This window comes from Melospiza melodia (assembly GCF_035770615.1).
Source record: "Melospiza melodia melodia isolate bMelMel2 chromosome 7 unlocalized genomic scaffold, bMelMel2.pri SUPER_7_unloc_2, whole genome shotgun sequence".
Taxonomy (NCBI): domain Eukaryota; kingdom Metazoa; phylum Chordata; class Aves; order Passeriformes; family Passerellidae; genus Melospiza; species Melospiza melodia.
Window position 1 is genome coordinate 2,291,609 of NW_026948498.1, and position 7,784 is coordinate 2,299,392.

The following is a 7,784-nucleotide window of genomic DNA, read 5'->3' on the forward strand; positions in this document are numbered from 1 at the left end:
AGGTGTAGATGAGAAGAGGAGCTAAAGAGGAAGGTAGGATGCTCTCCGGAGGTAAGAGCCGCTGCCGGGCGTCTTTCGGCAGAAGCCGCGCTAAGGAGAGCACTGTGAGCGGCACAATCGTCTTTGCGCGAAGAAGCCGCTTCTTGGGCTCCGGCAGCCGGCGAGAGCGGCAGCTTCGGGAAGGTGAAGAAGCAAGCTGTACAACACTGGGATTGTGTGCGCACCTTGCCAACTGATAGAAAACAGTACCTTTGCACTCTCCTGACTTTTCCAATCACAGGAACATTCGATTGGAAGCTGTTTTGGACAACTTTTCTTTTCTTCCTGCCAAACACTTGGCAGACATCCGTGCAACTTCTAGAACACGATGGGAGATGTTTTCTGTGCTGGCACAGTTTTTCCTAGCCAGACATAGTGGAAAAGCTTGTTGCCGAGGTGTAGATGAGAAGAGGAGCTAAAGAGGAAGGTAGGATGCTCTCCGGAGGTAAGAGCCGCTGCCGGGCGTCTTTCGGCAGAAGCCGCGCTAAGGAGAGCGCTGTGAGCGGCACAATCGTCTTTGCGCGAAGAAGCCGCTTCTTGGGCTCCGGCAGCCGGCGAGAGCGGCAGCTTCGGGAAGGTGAAGAAGCAAGCTGTACAACACTGGGATTGTGTGCGCACCTTGCCAACTGATAGAAAACAGTACCTTTGCACTCTCCTGACTTTTCCAATCACAGGAACATTCGATTGGAAGCTGTTTTGGACAACTTTTCTTTTCTTCCTGCCAAACACTTGGCAGACATCCGTGCAACTTCTAGAACACGATGGGAGATGTTTTCTGTGCTGGCACAGTTTTTCCTAGCCAGACATAGTGGAAAAGCTTGTTGCCGAGGTGTAGATGAGAAGAGGAGCTAAAGAGGAAGGTAGGATGCTCTCCGGAGGTAAGAGCCGCTGCCGGGCGTCTTTCGGCAGAAGCCGCGCTAAGGAGAGCACTGTGAGCGGCACAATCGTCTTTGCGCGAAGAAGCCGCTTCTTGGGCTCCGGCAGCCGGCGAGAGCGGCAGCTTCGGGAAGGTGAAGAAGCAAGCTGTACAACACTGGGATTGTGTGCGCACCTTGCCAACTGATAGAAAACAGTACCTTTGCACTCTCCTGACTTTTCCAATCACAGGAACATTCGATTGGAAGCTGTTTTGGACAACTTTTCTTTTCTTCCTGCCAAACACTTGGCAGACATCCGTGCAACTTCTAGAACACGATGGGAGATGTTTTCTGTGCTGGCACAGTTTTTCCTAGCCAGACATAGTGGAAAAGCTTGTTGCCGAGGTGTAGATGAGAAGAGGAGCTAAAGAGGAAGGTAGGATGCTCTCCGGAGGTAAGAGCCGCTGCCGGGCGTCTTTCGGCAGAAGCCGCGCTAAGGAGAGCACTGTGAGCGGCACAATCGTCTTTGCGCGAAGAAGCCGCTTCTTGGGCTCCGGCAGCCGGCGAGAGCGGCAGCTTCGGGAAGGTGAAGAAGCAAGCTGTACAACACTGGGATTGTGTGCGCACCTTGCCAACTGATAGAAAACAGTACCTTTGCACTCTCCTGACTTTTCCAATCACAGGAACATTCGATTGGAAGCTGTTTTGGACAACTTTTCTTTTCTTCCTGCCAAACACTTGGCAGACATCCGTGCAACTTCTAGAACACGATGGGAGATGTTTTCTGTGCTGGCACAGTTTTTCCTAGCCAGACATAGTGGAAAAGCTTGTTGCCGAGGTGTAGATGAGAAGAGGAGCTAAAGAGGAAGGTAGGATGCTCTCCGGAGGTAAGAGCCGCTGCCGGGCGTCTTTCGGCAGAAGCCGCGCTAAGGAGAGCACTGTGAGCGGCACAACCGTCTTTGCGCGAAGAAGCCGCTTCTTGGGCTCCGGCAGCCGGCGAGAGCGGCAGCTTCGGGAAGGTGAAGAAGCAAGCTGTACAACACTGGGATTGTGTGCGCACCTTGCCAACTGATAGAAAACAGTACCTTTGCACTCTCCTGACTTTTCCAATCACAGGAACATTCGATTGGAAGCTGTTTTGGACAACTTTTCTTTTCTTCCTGCCAAACACTTGGCAGACATCCGTGCAACTTCTAGAACACGATGGGAGATGTTTTCTGTGCTGGCACAGTTTTTCCTAGCCAGACATAGTGGAAAAGCGTTTTGCTAAGATGTAGACTACAAAAGACGCGAAAGACGAAGGTAGGATGCTCTCCGGAGGTAAGAGCCGCTGCCGGGCGTCTTTCGGCAGAAGCCGCGCTAAGGAGAGCACTGTGAGCGGCACAATCGTCTTTGCGCGAAGAAGCCGCTTCTTGGGCTCCGGCAGCCGGCGAGAGCGGCAGCTTCGGGAAGGTGAAGAAGCAAGCTGTACAACACTGGGATTGTGTGCGCACCTTGCCAACTGATAGAAAACAGTACCTTTGCACTCTCCTGACTTTTCCAATCACAGGAACATTCGATTGGAAGCTGTTTTGGACAACTTTTCTTTTCTTCCTGCCAAACACTTGGCAGACATCCGTGCAACTTCTAGAACACGAGGGGAGATGTTTTCTGTGCTGGCACAGTTTTTCCTAGCCAGACATAGTGGAAAAGCTTGTTGCCGAGGTGTAGATGAGAAGAGGAGCTAAAGAGGAAGGTAGGATGCTCTCCGGAGGTAAGAGCCGCTGCCGGGCGTCTTTCGGCAGAAGCCGCGCTAAGGAGAGCACTGTGAGCGGCACAATCGTCTTTGCGCGAAGAAGCCGCTTCTTGGGCTCCGGCAGCCGGCGAGAGCGGCAGCTTCGGGAAGGTGAAGAAGCAAGCTGTACAACACTGGGATTGTGTGCGCACCTTGCCAACTGATAGAAAACAGTACCTTTGCACTCTCCTGACTTTTCCAATCACAGGAACATTCGATTGGAAGCTGTTTTGGACAACTTTTCTTTTCTTCCTGCCAAACACTTGGCAGACATCCGTGCAACTTCTAGAACACGATGGGAGATGTTTTCTGTGCTGGCACAGTTTTTCCTAGCCAGACATAGTGGAAAAGCTTGTTGCCGAGGTGTAGATGAGAAGAGGAGCTAAAGAGGAAGGTAGGATGCTCTCCGGAGGTAAGAGCCGCTGCCGGGCGTCTTTCGGCAGAAGCCGCGCTAAGGAGAGCACTGTGAGCGGCACAATCGTCTTTGCGCGAAGAAGCCGCTTCTTGGGCTCCGGCAGCCGGCGAGAGCGGCAGCTTCGGGAAGGTGAAGAAGCAAGCTGTACAACACTGGGATTGTGTGCGCACCTTGCCAACTGATAGAAAACAGTACCTTTGCACTCTCCTGACTTTTCCAATCACAGGAACATTCGATTGGAAGCTGTTTTGGACAACTTTTCTTTTCTTCCTGCCAAACACTTGGCAGACATCCGTGCAACTTCTAGAACACGATGGGAGATGTTTTCTGTGCTGGCACAGTTTTTCCTAGCCAGACATAGTGGAAAAGCTTGTTGCCGAGTGTAGATGAGAAGAGGAGCTAAAGAGGAAGGTAGGATGCTCTCCGGAGGTAAGAGCCGCTGCCGGGCGTCTTTCGGCAGAAGCCGCGCTAAGGAGAGCACTGTGAGCGGCACAATCGTCTTTGCGCGAAGAAGCCGCTTCTTGGGCTCCGGCAGCCGGCGAGAGCGGCAGCTTCGGGAAGGTGAAGAAGCAAGCTGTACAACACTGGGATTGTGTGCGCATCTTGCCAACTGATAGAAAACAGTACCTTTGCACTCTCCTGACTTTTCCAATCACAGGAACATTCGATTGGAAGCTGTTTTGGACAACTTTTCTTTTCTTCCTGCCAAACACTTGGCAGACATCCGTGCAACTTCTAGAACACGATGGGATATGTTTTCTGTGCTGGCACAGTTTTTCCTAGCCAGACATAGTGGAAAAGCTTGTTGCCGAGGTGTAGATGAGAAGAGGAGCTAAAGAGGAAGGTAGGATGCTCTCCGGAGGTAAGAGCCGCTGCCGGGCGTCTTTCGGCAGAAGCCGCGCTAAGGAGAGCACTGTGAGCGGCACAATCGTCTTTGCGCGAAGAAGCCGCTTCTTGGGCTCCGGCAGCCGGCGAGAGCGGCAGCTTCGGGAAGGTGAAGAAGCAAGCTGTACAACACTGGGATTGTGTGCGCACCTTGCCAACTGATAGAAAACAGTACCTTTGCACTCTCCTGACTTTTCCAATCACAGGAACATTCGATTGGAAGCTGTTTTTGGACAACTTTTCTTTTCTTCCTGCCAAACACTTGGCAGACATCCGTGCAACTTCTAGAACACGAGGGGAGATGTTTTCTGTGCGTGGCACAGTTTTTCCTAGCCAGACATAGTGGAAAAGCTTGTTGCCGAGGTGTAGATGAGAAGAGGAGCTAAAGAGGAAGGTAGGATGCTCTCCGGAGGTAAGAGCCGCTGCCGGGCGTCTTTCGGCAGAAGCCGCGCTAAGGAGAGCACTGTGAGCGGCACAATCGTCTTTGCGCGAAGAAGCCGCTTCTTGGGCTCCGGCAGCCGGCGAGAGCGGCAGCTTCGGGAAGGTGAAGAAGCAAGCTGTACAACACTGGGATTGTGTGCGCACCTTGCCAACTGATAGAAAACAGTACCTTTGCACTCTCCTGACTTTTCCAATCACAGGAACATTCGATTGGAAGCTGTTTTGGACAACTTTTCTTTTCTTCCTGCCAAACACTTGGCAGACATCCGTGCAACTTCTAGAACACGATGGGAGATGTTTTCTGTGCTGGCACAGTTTTTCCTAGCCAGACATAGTGGAAAAGCTTGTTGCCGAGGTGTAGATGAGAAGAGGAGCTAAAGAGGAAGGTAGGATGCTCTCCGGAGGTAAGAGCCGCTGCCGGGCGTCTTTCGGCAGAAGCCGCGCTAAGGAGAGCACTGTGAGCGGCACAATCGTCTTTGCGCGAAGAAGCCGCTTCTTGGGCTCCGGCAGCCGGCGAGAGCGGCAGCTTCGGGAAGGTGAAGAAGCAAGCTGTACAACCACTGGGATTGTGTGCGCACCTTGCCAACTGATAGAAAACAGTACCTTTGCACTCTCCTGACTTTTCCAATCACAGGAACATTCGATTGGAAGCTGTTTTGGACAACTTTTCTTTTCTTCCTGCCAAACACTTGGCAGACATCCGTGCAACTTCTAGAACACGATGGGAGATGTTTTCTGTGCTGGCACAGTTTTTCCTAGCCAGACATAGTGGAAAAGCTTGTTGCCGAGGTGTAGATGAGAAGAGGAGCTAAAGAGGAAGGTAGGATGCTCTCCGGAGGTAAGAGCCGCTGCCGGGCGTCTTTCGGCAGAAGCCGCGCTAAGGAGAGCACTGTGAGCGGCACAATCGTCTTTGCGCGAAGAAGCCGCTTCTTGGGCTCCGGCAGCCGGCGAGAGCGGCAGCTTCGGGAAGGTGAAGAAGCAAGCTGTACAACACTGGGATTGTGTGCGCACCTTGCCAACTGATAGAAAACAGTACCTTTGCACTCTCCTGACTTTTCCAATCACAGGAACATTCGATTGGAAGCTGTTTTGGACAACTTTTCTTTTCTCCTGCCAAACACTTGGCAGACATCCGTGCAACTTCTAGAAACACGATGGGAGATGTTTTCTGTGCTGGCACAGTTTTTCCTAGCCAGACATAGTGGAAAAGCTTGTTGCCGAGGTGTAGATGAGAAGAGGAGCTAAAGACGGAAGGTAGGATGCTCTCCGGAGGTAAGAGCCGCTGCCGGGCGTCTTTCGGCAGAAGCCGCGCTAAGGAGAGCGCTGTGAGCGGCACAATCGTCTTTGCGCGAAGAAGCCGCTTCTTGGGCTCCGGCAGCCGGCGAGAGCGGCAGCTTCGGGAAGGTGAAGAAGCAAGCTGTACAACACTGGGATTGTGTGCGCACCTTGCCAACTGATAGAAAACAGTACCTTTGCACTCTCCTGACTTTTCCAATCACAGGAACATTCGATTGGAAGCTGTTTTGGACAACTTTTCTTTTCTTCCTGCCAAACACTTGGCAGACATCCGTGCAACTTCTAGAACACGATGGGAGATGTTTTCTGTGCTGGCACAGTTTTTCCTAGCCAGACATAGTGGGAAAGCGTTTTGCTAAGATGTAGACTACAAAGACGCGAAAGACGAAGGTAGGATGCTCTCCGGAGGTAAGAGCCGCTGCCGGGCGTCTTTCGGCAGAAGCCGCGCTAAGGAGAGCACTGTGAGCGGCACAATCGTCTTTGCGCGAAGAAGCCGCTTCTTGGGCTCCGGCAGCCGGCCGAGAGCGGCAGCTTCGGGAAGGTGAAGAAGCAAGCTGTACAACACTGGGATTGTGTGCGCACCTTGCCAACTGATAGAAAACAGTACCTTTGCACTCTCCTGACTTTTCCAATCACAGGAACATTCGATTGGAAGCTGTTTTGGACAACTTTTCTTTTCTTCCTGCCAAACACTTGGCAGACATCCGTGCAACTTCTAGAACACGATGGGAGATGTTTTCTGTGCTGGCACAGTTTTTCCTAGCCAGACATAGTGGGAAAGCGTTTTGCTAAGATGTAGACTACAAAAGACGCGAAAGACGAAGGTAGGATGCTCTCCGGAGGTAAGAGCCGCTGCCGGGCGTCCTTTCGGCAGAAGCCGCGCTAAGGAGAGCACTGTGAGCGGCACAATCGTCTTTGCGCGAAGAAAGCCGCTTCTTGGGCTCCGGCAGCCGGCGAGAGCGGCAGCTTCGGGAAGGTGAAGAAGCAAGCTGTACAACACTGGGATTGTGTGCGCACCTTGCCAACTGATAGAAAAACAGTACCTTTGCACTCTCCTGACTTTTCCAATCACAGGAACATTCGATTGGAAGCTGTTTTGGACAACTTTTCTTTTCTTCCTGCCAAACACTTGGCAGACATCCGTGCAACTTCTAGAACACGATGGGAGATGTTTTCTGTGCTGGCACAGTTTTTCCTAGCCAGACATAGTGGAAAAGCTTGTTGCCGAGGTGTAGATGAGAAGAGGAGCTAAAGAGGAAGGTAGGATGCTCTCCGGAGGTAAGAGCCGCTGCCGGGCGTCTTTCGGCAGAAGCCGCGCTAAGGAGAGCGCTGTGAGCGGCACAATCGTCTTTGCGCGAAGAAGCCGCTTCTTGGGCTCCGGCAGCCGGCGAGAGCGGCAGCTTCGGGGAAGGTGAAGAAGCAAGCTGTACAACACTGGGATTGTGTGCGCACCTTGCCAACTGATAGAAAACAGTACCTTTGCACTCTCCTGACTTTTCCAATCACAGGAACATTCGATTGGAAGCTGTTTTGGACAACTTTTCTTTTCTTCCTGCCAAACACTTGGCAGACATCCGTGCAACTTCTAGAACACGATGGGAGATGTTTTCTGTGCTGGCACAGTTTTTCCTAGCCAGACATAGTGGGAAAGCGTTTTGCCTAAGATGTAGACAACAAAAGACGCGAAAGACGAAGATAGGATGCTCTCCGGAGGAAAGAGCCGCTGCCGAGCGTCTTTCGGCAGAAGCCGCGCTAAGGAGAGCACTGTGAGCGGCGCAATCGTCTTTGCGCGAAGAAGCCGCTTCTTGGGCTCCGGCAGCCGGCGAGAGCGGCAGCTCGGGAAGGTGAAGAAGCAAGCTGTACAACACTGGGATTGTGTGCGCACCTTGCCAACTGATAGAAAACAGTACCTTTGCACTCTCCTGACTTTTCCAATCACAGGAACATTCGATTGGAAGCTGTTTTGGACACTTTTCTTCCTGCCAAACACTTGGCAGTCATCCGTGCAACTTCTAGAAACCACGATGGGAGATGTTTTCTGTGCTGGCACAGTTTTCCTAGCCAGACATAGTGGAAA